Here is an 11,139-nt window from a genome sequence, read left to right as displayed (position 1 = left end):
TCTCTCTCTCTCTCTCTCTCTCTCTCTCTCTCATCCTCTCTCTTTCTCTCTCTCTCATCCTCTCTCTCTCTCTCTCTCATCCTCTCTCTCTCTCTCTCTTTCTCTCATACAGAGTAGTTTTATCTACAATGAATTACTATGGTTCTTTGGTTCTCTCTCTTCTGATAAAGGAAGTAATATGCTCACTTATCAGAACATAGAGGGAATTATCACTTATCAGAACATAGAGGGAATTATCAACAAGAAAATATTAAGTATCTGCAGTCTTCCCCTGCAGACAGTGTGAATTGCTTTTGGTTTCCTTCTTCGCTTCTTTCCATTCATAACTGAAGTCTACTGGATAAAATTTAAATTATATACTTGATATTTTATCGGGCACCTTCTAGCAACATGATTTTTTTTTTCAAAAAGCTGTTTATATCATTTGGGATGACAAAACACTCACAAATAAGAAAGCTTTAACACTGCCAATGAGCCTAAGCTGACATTAAACTTTGTGGAAAAAGACTGAGAGTGTTGAGGTAGAGGCCAAGAGGAAGATGTCCACCCCTCTAACTGTAGTCAATGTTTTCAACATTTCACTGGAGGTTCTACCCAGGGAAGCCAGGCAAAGAAAATAAATAGAGGCTTCCAGATTGCAAACAAAGTAACACTATCTCTACTTTAAAACAAGTCACCCCATCTCTGCATTTCTAATTCTCTTAAAAGAATTGACTGAAGAGTATTAGTGCCAATCATGAACACTTCAAGATACAAGATTGAGATGAAATATCGATTATATTTCTATTATATATGTATGCTAATGGTGTTTTATTTTTATATTTTATGTTTAGTCATATTTCTATAATAAACAGTTTAAAAACAAAATCAAAAGATAATTCCATTTATAATACTTAAAAAAGAAACAAAACATAACAAAAGAAATGGAAGGCCAATATACTAAAAACTAGAGATATTCACTGAACAATACTGAAGACCCAATGAAAAGACTTAACACAGCAAGGCATTCTGCTTGAAGGACTAAACATGGAAAGAATGATGGGATTTGCCAAATGAAGCTATGAAGTCAGTGCAATACTTATCAAATGCCACTGGATTTCTCACTTTTCTCTTTTAGAATACTTTTTATTCCTTGAAAATTTTGTATATACATACAATTTTTTTTACCCACCCATCCCACCTCTCTATCTCCGATACCCCCTGCATACTTCCCAATTCATTCTGCTACTCACTTTATGTGATTTTTTATTCTTGTAAGCCACTGAATCCAATTGGTGCTATCTGCTGGAATGCTGACCAATCTTGTTGTATAGATCTTGTACAAATAACTGTACCTGCAGTGAGTGAGTGAGTGTGATAATCATGTTATGTCTATAGACAGCTTTTCTTTATACTCTCTCCATCCTCCAGCTCTCGCCTCATTTCCTTCTCTTCTTCCTCCATAGTCCCTGACCGTATGGAGGTTGACATTGACATGCTAATTAAAGATACATACTCAATTATTATGATCAGCACTTTTACCAGTTACAGTCCTCTAGTTGAACTAATGCCCACTGCAAAAAGAGCTTCTCTGGTAAAGATTGCGAGTAGCATGAACCCACAGGATGTACACATAAACATTTAGAAGGAAGTTCAGGAGCATGTCCATTTAGCAAACCACTAGTAGTAGGTTCTACCTTAGAACCTCTGATTTCCAGAGCCATGAACTTTTAACCAGCTTTACAGAACCATACAGAAGTTCTCTCCTGAATAGAAAGTAGTTGGTTACCCTATATCATTCATGCCATTATTACATTGGTACCACTGGATTTCTTACAGGAATTAATAAACTCAATTCATATGAAAATGCAAGGGGTTCATAATAGTTAAGTATTCCTGGAAAAGGAACACTGTTAGAAGAATCACACATTTCCCACTTGAAAGCAGCATATGCATTCATAGTTGTTCAGATAGGTTGGCCTTGACATAAGGATATACACATATATCAACATCATAAAATCTAGACTTCGAAAACAAGTGCACACATAAATGTTCATTCAGCTGATATTTCACCAAGAATGCCAAAACATTTCAATGGAGAAGGGATAGTCAGCAAGTGGTCCTCTTGGTAGAGGATCCACACCAAGAATGAAGGTGGGATACTGCTTTATAGACTCTACCAAGAGGAACTCCAGTGGACTGAAGAAAAAAACAAGGAGATAAAGCTACAGAACCCCCAACAGAAAACACATGTGTCCATTTCTATGATCTGGAATCTGGCAATAGTTTCTTAGACATGACATTGAAAGCATAAGCAATATAAGTAGATACATTTGATTTTTATGAAAAAAAAAATGCTTTAAAAGACAGTATTAGGAATGAAAACAAAATGAAAAAACAAACAAACAAAAACAACCCCAGGGCAAGAGAAACAAAATGGTGGATCTTATGTCTTATGAGGGCCTAGTATCTAAAGTATGTGAAGAACTCTTTCAACTCACCAGTCAAAATGCAAATAACCCAGTTAAAATATTCTAAATATGTGAGTAGAGCATTTTCTAAGGAGTTTTTGAAAATGGTCCATAAAGGAATGGAAAGGTGAGGCATGTTGGTGCATGCAGACTCTAGGCTCAAGGAGGCTGAAGCAGGAAAGCTCTCAAGTTGAGAGCAGCTGGAGCTGTATAGTTGTGATTTTTTTTTCTCAAAAACAAACAAACAAAAAAACAACAAACAAAAACCCCAAACAACAACAAAAACCGAAAAACATCCATAGAAGTAGACTCATTTAATCATCAAAAGGAATAAAGCTCACATTCTACAACATAGCCAATACCTTGAAAACATAATGCTAAGTGAAAGAAGTATTCACAAAAAATTATCTGTTCTCATTTGAAATGCCCAGAATAGGCAAACCCATAGATATGGACAGGAGGTCAGTGAGTGCTATGTGGAGGAACAAATAGGGATGACTGCTAATGAGTACAAACATGAGGGAAGTGACAAAAATTTTCCTGGACACCGACAATGATTTAAAAACAGAAAATGTCTTAAAATACACCCAACCCATTGAACACACACGTTAAAAGTGAATTAAATGGTACATAAGTATTGCTCTTTACATGACTATATGTAATTTATCACTATAAAATCCTATATGTAGTTAATCATTGTAAAAGACTAAATGCAGTTAATCATTATAAAAGACAGTATGCAGTTAGTCATTAAATTGCACTGATCATTTACAACGTCTGTTCAGTTTTGTGCCACGTGAACTCTCATCATCAGACTGAAGTGTCTCTTCTCGCTGTTAACCCCACTCACAAATCTCTTCAACCACAGTCTTAGAAAAACAGTCTAACCTCAGGGATCCCTCAGCTCCTAAGGGGCCCCAGCCAGCTGCTCTCTTGAGTCAGGCACTGTGTCTGACATTCAGCCCATTGAACAAGAGCCAATCCAAGAGTGTCTCTGACCATAAATGCAGGGTTCTTAGGAACACCTGCCTGGATTCTGAAAACCAGAGGGTAGAAGGGAACTGATTGGTGCTGTTCCTCTCTGTCCCCAGGCCTATATGTCTGTCCATAAGATCTGCACATGAAAGTACTTTCAGGACACTGAGATGGGCAAGGTACACAGAACCCCATACTGTGGCTGAAGCAGGCCTTGGGAAAATGGACATGATTCAAGAGACAACAACACAAAGCTTTCCAACGCTCCTGGGCCTTCCCTCTTCAGACTGATGTTAATAATATGTATGTGCCCACAGATACTCAGGCACTATCACTTTTGTCTGAATATTTACATTTACTTTAAACAACAAGAACTTAGAAGGAAGATAGGAAGCCCACCAGTCTCAGGCCCATAAATCCTGTTTCACAAAAACCCTACCCAGGAAAGAGACTGGCTTTGGAAATTAGTTCAACTAGACAAATGTGAAAGTCTTCACATTCAGTGCAGACACCCTACGAACCACTCAAAGGGAGGCTGCTCCATAGGGTATGCATGGTGATTGCTGGAGTGTGCTGAGATGGATTCTAGGTCTTCCGGGTTCCCAGAGAAGTAGTAGCCTGGAACTGAGAATCCCCTTTCTTCTCCACTCCACTAGGTATCATGAGTCACTATCCATGATGCTGGACAAGCATCTGAAGGCATACTTGCCTCTTAAACACATAAGTGTGTTCTAGAATCTTCTTTCAGGTTTGTTCTTCACAACTGTAGCACCCATGTTGGATGTCAGTAGTTTTATTTGTTGAGAATGGCATGTTATCTTTCTAAGAGTAAAGTGTATTCCTTAAAGCTGGCTTTGTCATTTTTCTAATGATTTTCTGCATGCCTTTATTAGACAATTTGCTTGTACAGACAAGTAATGGTATTTTTTTCCTAGCTGCAGCATTTACCTGTTGAGTTTGCATGTGTTGACGCAGATATGTACGGATACAAGAAGGGTCACAGAACATGAACCTTCATGGGCACCATCTTTTAGTGGCTGCACAGTACTTTATTTTGTGAGTATTTAACAATTTTGTTAACCAGTTTTTACTACCCAGTGTTTCACTGTTTATAAGATTTTTATTTTACAAGCAATTGAAAGAAACCCATTAATATTACTGTAATATTAATGTATTAATATTACATTATTTTTCATATATTACTAAATTAAAGCAAAATTTAAAGAAAAGCACAGTATTTAAGGTTTTGATAAATTCTAATAGTTTTCTTCATTAAATTTGTATACATTTCTCCCCTAAAAGTCTACCCATTTTCACATATTGCAGTCAATACTACAGAATATTTTGTTTTAATGTGACATTTTTGGTTTTATGTGTAAAAGCAGAGTCTGCATATCTTTTGTTTCACATTAACAATCATACAGCACATCTGAAGTATACTTTCCTTTCTGATTTGTCTTTCTGTGCCCTGTCTCCTCTTCTTCTCCCTTGGCCATTTCTAAACTGGGGCATCACATCAGCCTCTGCAGTGCTCTGAATAAACATTTCATTCTAGTGCCACCAGCCCTGCTTTGGGCTCTGAGGTCACCTGCCCTTAAATTGTCCAGGGACTTCATATTTTCTATGTAGTTTGTTTTAACTTTATTTATCCGATTTTGTTTACTTTTGGCTACAGGTTTATATATTTATGTGTATATGTGTGAATACACACACATATTTGATTTCCCTCAATAGCTAAATCTTTTCATTTTTTATAAGCTAACCTATAACTTAGACTTAGAATTATTTCTATTTCCCAGAGATCTTTTACTTATTCATTTTTTAAAATCTCATTTGGGGCTGTGTGTGTGTGTGTGTGTGTGTGTGTGTGTGTGTGTGTGTGTGTGTTGAAGCTGGGACAGTACAGGTCCAGAGTTACATAGACTATAAGAAGAAGTAGCTTGGTTTTACTTGGAAACATACAAAAACCATGTTGTTCTCAGGGGTGGGGGCAGCTAGCTTATGGTTTCTCAGAGATAATAAACAGTTCTTTCCTGAAGTAACCCCCAGTGCAGTTAGAATTCAAGATCTTTATGCAGAAGAACCTGCCCTTCCAGCTTGTCCTAGGCAGGACGGTGCCTCTCAAGCATGTCAGAGAGAAGCACTTGAGTTTCACACACTGGAAAATTGTCGTAATAAACTCACTTATGTTCCAGTAAGATTCTTCCCCACCATCTGCTTGAAAATCATCACATACAAATATGCAGAGCACTCCTCTTGAGACTCAGCAAAGCCATCCCACCACTTGGAAAAGCTTTCACAAGTGCCAAGTGACCGGGACCCCAAAGGCAGCTCCTTGGTGGGTGCTTATCCTTGTGACATTCACAGAAGGATCTCTGTGCCAACCTCTGTCCCTGCCAGTCCCCACCTACATGTCTCATCATCTGCCCTTACACAGTTTAGTTTTCACTTTGATTTGAAGCCCATCTTAAAGTTCATACTGAGTTCACATATATCCTGGGTATGCATTCTGGAAACTTCTTTCTGCCCACTTGATCTGTTTGTGTTTTCATGATGTTTTACCTAATTAATTCTACAGTTTGTATAATACACAGTGGCGTACACTCTTTGCCATTGTTCATGGTTCTTTTCTCCAGAAAGGTTATGGCTGTTTGACTTATTTTTCACAGTGAATTTACAGGTCCTAAATCTTTCCCCCCTCTATCTCACTACAGCTCATTCACAACAGGCACACAAACAGGCCAGTCCTGGGAGAATTTCACTGGGATAAAGTTCAGCCTCAAAAAATACTTTGGGGAATATATATATATATATTTGGGTACATATATATACAATATTGAGTCTTCCCAAAAACATGGTGTCTCTCTCCACTTATTCAAATCTTTTTTTAATGTCTCTTATTAGGTTTTTATAGTTTTCTTCATGTAGTATTTCCTTTTAATTTCTTGGCAACTATTCTTCAGTATTTTATGGGATGTGTTTTGCAATTGTCAGTAGAATCCTATATCCACTTTATTATCAAAATGATCGTCATGGGTGTATAAGAAAGCAACTTATTTGTTTCAAACTATATATGTCACTGAAATATTACCTGAATGCTTTCAAATTTTTTCAGTCTCTGATATAAATAGTTGTTATTTTTGACACACACACCCCACGTATGCTACCGTCTTACCTTTCTTCTGCTGCTCTTTTTTTGTCATCCAGTTAACAACGTATGGAGAAAATAGGAGTATCCTCAAGTTTCCTGCTTCTCTGGAACAAGTCTACCCTAAGCAACCAACTAGACTCTGTCTTCAATAGCCTCTTCTTCACACCGGAGGGACCAAGCACTGCCTGGCTGTAGAACTTACAGGTGTGAGAGTCTAGGTGGTGCAGGAGGATACAAGTGTCCTCTCTGCTGAGAGGAGAGGTCATGGAGGATCAGCAAGAGGCCGCTTCCTTAAGACCATCAGAGCTTAAGATCACCTTCCCATCCTCCACCTACCATAGTCAGCTAAAGGAACTGTGCAGGCACCTCCTTCTTCCATGGTGGAGGTAAAGAAGAAGCAGGTGATTCTTGTGAGCTCTTGTGCTTACTGAGAATCCCTCATGTTGTACTTTGACTGGTCACTGCTGGCTGTATGGTTCCATTATCTCTATTCTCCCTGTAGCCACAAGTATATAAAATGCCTGTGCTGCACTTAATACTAGGCTCTAAGAAGGCTTGACTCAAAGTCATGTTTCCAGGGTTCTCTTGAGTTACCACCCTGAAGTTTGACTGGGTTGGGGGACCTGCCTTGCAAGTGGCAGAGAAAAGTGAGAATATTGACTTAACATGCCGACCTAAACCCAACAAAATGGTTTTAAATTCAGCAAGCAATTGGGGGAATGTGGCTTGGGACAGGATCCGGAGTATCAAAGCAGGGAACAGGATGGGTGAGCTAGTGGTTGGAGTGAGTATCAGGCAGGACTCTCAGCAGACAAACTGCTTAAGTGCCTTCATACGATGTGGCTATACTCCTGAACACATGCTGCAGTGACTTTTCTAGGCTCCTTCCTGCATGGGTATGACCTAGAAAGGTTGAAGGTTCTAGAAGCTGTTGCCTTGCAGTCTAACCTCAGCCATTCTCATATGTCACAGACCAACAACTTTTCAGTATGGAATTTCTGGTCCTCCAGCAATTATATGCTTTCCACTGAGAACTTAGAAACTCCACAAATAAATCCAGACTGAGTTCTAAATGTTAGGTTTTTGGGGTTACCTCTCAAATTCTCTTGAAAACCTACGTACCAGGGTGCCAGGTATATGAGTCTGGAAGCTGAGGAGTTTCTTGGATTTTACCCCTGGAGTTTCATTGTGGGCAACACCCAGGTCATCCCTCTGCCTTCTCAGTGCCCACACTGGCTTGTTCCCTTAAGTAAGCATGGGCAAGGACTGGGAGCAAAATTAAAGCTGTTCCTTTTAGAGCAATGGTTCCTGTTTGAATCACTTTTAAACACATCACTTTGCCTCTAATTTAAAATGAATAACAGGTGGAGAGCCAACCACAAAGGATCATTAGCCCCATAAGACAACACACATCAGGAAGGCTGCTCTGGAAACAGAGGCGCTAGAGATAGACCAAGGTGGGTAACTGTGTTTTCAGCATGGTTATCTGAGGGACATCTCTTTTGGTACTCAAATAAGAAAAGCAAATTTTCTCTGATGCCCCCTCGAGCTTTTTGTTTTGCACTAATGGAAAACAAAGCACACTTGGAGAATAAGGCCCACAGGTGTGAAATGCTCAAGGAGATTTAAAATTTAATGTGTATTAATCTTGTACTATATGTGTGAGGACACACACACATCATTCATATATATATTTATAATATATATTATATATAAATAATCTTAGTCATTTTTCTTGTTATGTCCTCCTGTTTCATGTCTTCATTTCTGTTTTAGTAACAGTCCAGAATAGAAGAATCCCGACTTTTGCTATCAAATATAACAAAACTTCATTAGATGCAATGAAGAAGATAGTGGAAGAAAAAAAGCCTAAAATTTTCTATTTTTAATCATGCAGAAAGTTATAAACAGTTTTATCATGTAAGTCTCTCTGTCTGTCTCTGTCTGTCTCTGTCTCTCTGTCTCTCTGTCTCTCTGTCTCTCTGTCTCTGTCTCTGTCTCTCTCTCTCTCTCTCTCTCTCTCTCTCTCTCTCTCTCTCTGTGTGTGTGTGTGTGTGTGTGTGTGTGTGTGTGTGTGTATCTCCATGGGCAGAGATGAAGTAAAAACAAGGACATACATATTCATGAATACAAGGAACAGCAAGCCAGCTGGACCAGGACAGAGCTAGATAGATAGAAGGAGGATGACTTGACATCTATGTGCATTTCTAGAAGCTTCTGGTCTTAGAAAACAGGGCACCTACAGTGGCTATGGCTGGACCCACCAGGATGCTGTCATTTGGCTCCCATCTGCAGCCTGGCCTGCTCCAGCCCACTTCCTTGTTTTTGCACAAACATCAGGGTGTGTGTTTGTGTATGATTTTTTATTTCTAGGAAGAAGCCGGAGGCAGTGGGCAAAGTTGCCCAGGGCTGAGCTGTTGTCTCTGCTGGGCTTTCAAAAATTCTTGTCAGTTGGCTACTGACTTCCTAATGCACACTCTTCTAATTCTTAATTAGAGCGACATAGCTAATTAATAAGTTTTTTCCAATTATAAATTAACTTAGGATCAGAACTCCGGCTTTGCATGTAATTTCCTATAATCGCTAAAGCTACTGCAGAAACATGCCTCCTGCCAACCGTAACTTTTTTATTTAACACAGACAGACGAGTTCTCACTGGGTTTACATTTTACAGCAAATTATCTCTGTTGGGATTTATGAAGAGAAATTAAAAAAAAAATATATCAGAGCCCCCCTTCTTCTATGTTCCCTTTCTTGTTTTCCCCCTCCCACTACCAAATAGTATCCTTAAAAGACTCATTTCTCTTGGAGATTTAAAAGAGAAACTGCCTGAGTATTTTCATGTTATTTCAGGGGTAGGTAAAGAAGTCAGAGCAGGTGATAATTCGTTTTTGTTCATAAGTGTTTCCACCTTTTCATGGTTTCTGCAAAAAATGATTTGGGAGGTGCTGGCATGCCGTTCGTTTATGGAATCTTAACTGAAGAGACACTTATCTCTTTAGTAATGAAGGAGCGTAATTAAAGGTGGGCGAGCAGACTGGGCGCCAGTGCTGGCACCATGTCACATCCTTGGCTGCCACAATTCCTCCGTGGTTTATCAAAGACTACCCCTTTAATATGGAGATTACACTTATGTACTTGTCTGAACTTGAAAGGCATTTTCCTAATTTACTTATTAATGAGATGTAAATCTATTTGTGTGGCACGTCACAAGCCTCCCCCCACGCACCCCCAAATCACTGCTACTACTTAACCGGTGATAAACCCTATGATTTAAATGAAAAATAATACATTTAGCTTTCCACACTCATTCTGTTAAAAATTGATATAGTCTATGTTAAATTTATTAATATTGCTTGCTGTCATTCAGTTTGCAGCTCCTGCTGAAATACGACTTGACAGCGGCCGCATTAAAGATGTATGCCATTGTATTCAACAAAGATTAATGAAGCCCGGTAAAAATAGCTGTAAAAGAGAAAGTGATCCGAATGTAAAATCAGTGAATTAAATGAGGCCGCGCATACCATTTGTTAATATGCATGAGGAGGGAGGCAGCGAATGAAACTGTCTCTATGCAAAGTTCATTTGAGAATGTTTCAATATTGTCTGGATATCTCCCAACTATTGATGAAACCTAGTGGAGCCAGGTTTCCACACAGACGGGGTGTCCCCAGTCAGGGCCACAGTGGGCAGTATGAGACCTAGGGTGGTGGTCTGCTAGTCTTCTAGAATTTTGTCTTTGGTACATCCTTTCCTATGGCATTTTGCAGGACCAACTCCTGCCTCCGTGCGAGAAAATTGAACTTGGAGTCTCTCTTCCTGGCTTTAGGCTACAAGTTCAACTGCTGATGTCCAGTCTGTGCCGAACTGGAGTGGTACTACCAACCTCTGAACCTTGAACCTTTCTAAGTCTCAGGACTTGCCTTCCCAAATGACAAGAGAGCTTAGCACTCCACGATCAAAGTACTTACTTGGGCATCGAGAGATGAAAGACGGACACGAGGCTGCATTATTCCTGTGTCTTGTATAGAGGCTCCATCCAGGGATGTCACCTCCCTGCGACATGCTCACCCTCCTCTGCGTGATGAACCTGTTTCTGCCGGCACCCTAGTGTTGAGTGATTGGGTGGCACACTCTTTGGAGGGGCTGATTGATTTCCACAGGTCTCATTATAAAATACTGCTGGTGTCATACCCTGCCAGGTTAAGACTTGCAAATAAATTAGCGGTGACAGAAAACTGTATGCAGTAATCATAATATAAACCCGGCATGTTTATCAATCCAGAAGGCGTTTTGATAGGTCGAAGCCATTGAGGATAGGCATATCTCCTACACGGCTTGCCTGCACAGAGGTCAGAGGCTATCCAGAAGGGGCCATCTGGAGGTGTCTTGTTTTGTGGTGGGATTTTCTCTGGCGTGGGGGGGAGGGGTGACAGTTGTTTGTTGTTTGCACACATGTCAGTTTTCATTCCAACAGTGCAGGGTATGGCAGTATTTGCTGTTGTCACCGGCCTGCCAGCTGAGAGGCGGTAGGGGGATGGGTGCATGCAGATTGAGGGTGAC

General features: G+C 39.8%; 1 long non-coding RNA gene across 6 annotated transcripts in view; it reads left to right on the top strand.

The window, feature by feature from the left end:
- Positions 1 to 10,249, top strand: part of LOC116103136 — a 45,390-nt gene extending 35,141 nt beyond the window's left edge. For 5 of the 6 annotated variants that reach the window (XR_004123413.1, XR_004123412.1, XR_004123410.1 and 2 more), the window contains 4 exons: positions 4,361 to 4,481; positions 6,633 to 6,977; positions 7,941 to 8,033; positions 9,947 to 10,249. This is a non-coding gene — a long non-coding RNA (uncharacterized LOC116103136). The remainder of the gene's footprint in view (positions 1 to 4,360; positions 4,482 to 6,632; positions 6,978 to 7,940; positions 8,034 to 9,946) is intronic. The other variant, XR_004123411.1, reaches the window with a different exon arrangement.
- Positions 10,250 to 11,139: the final 890 nt, after the last annotated feature.

The sequence above is a fragment of the Mastomys coucha genome, unplaced genomic scaffold, assembly GCF_008632895.1.
Source record: "Mastomys coucha isolate ucsf_1 unplaced genomic scaffold, UCSF_Mcou_1 pScaffold21, whole genome shotgun sequence".
Classification (NCBI taxonomy): domain Eukaryota; kingdom Metazoa; phylum Chordata; class Mammalia; order Rodentia; family Muridae; genus Mastomys; species Mastomys coucha.
The sequence above is the reverse complement of the archived record's forward strand: the minus strand, read 5'-3'. Positions and strand labels throughout refer to the sequence as shown.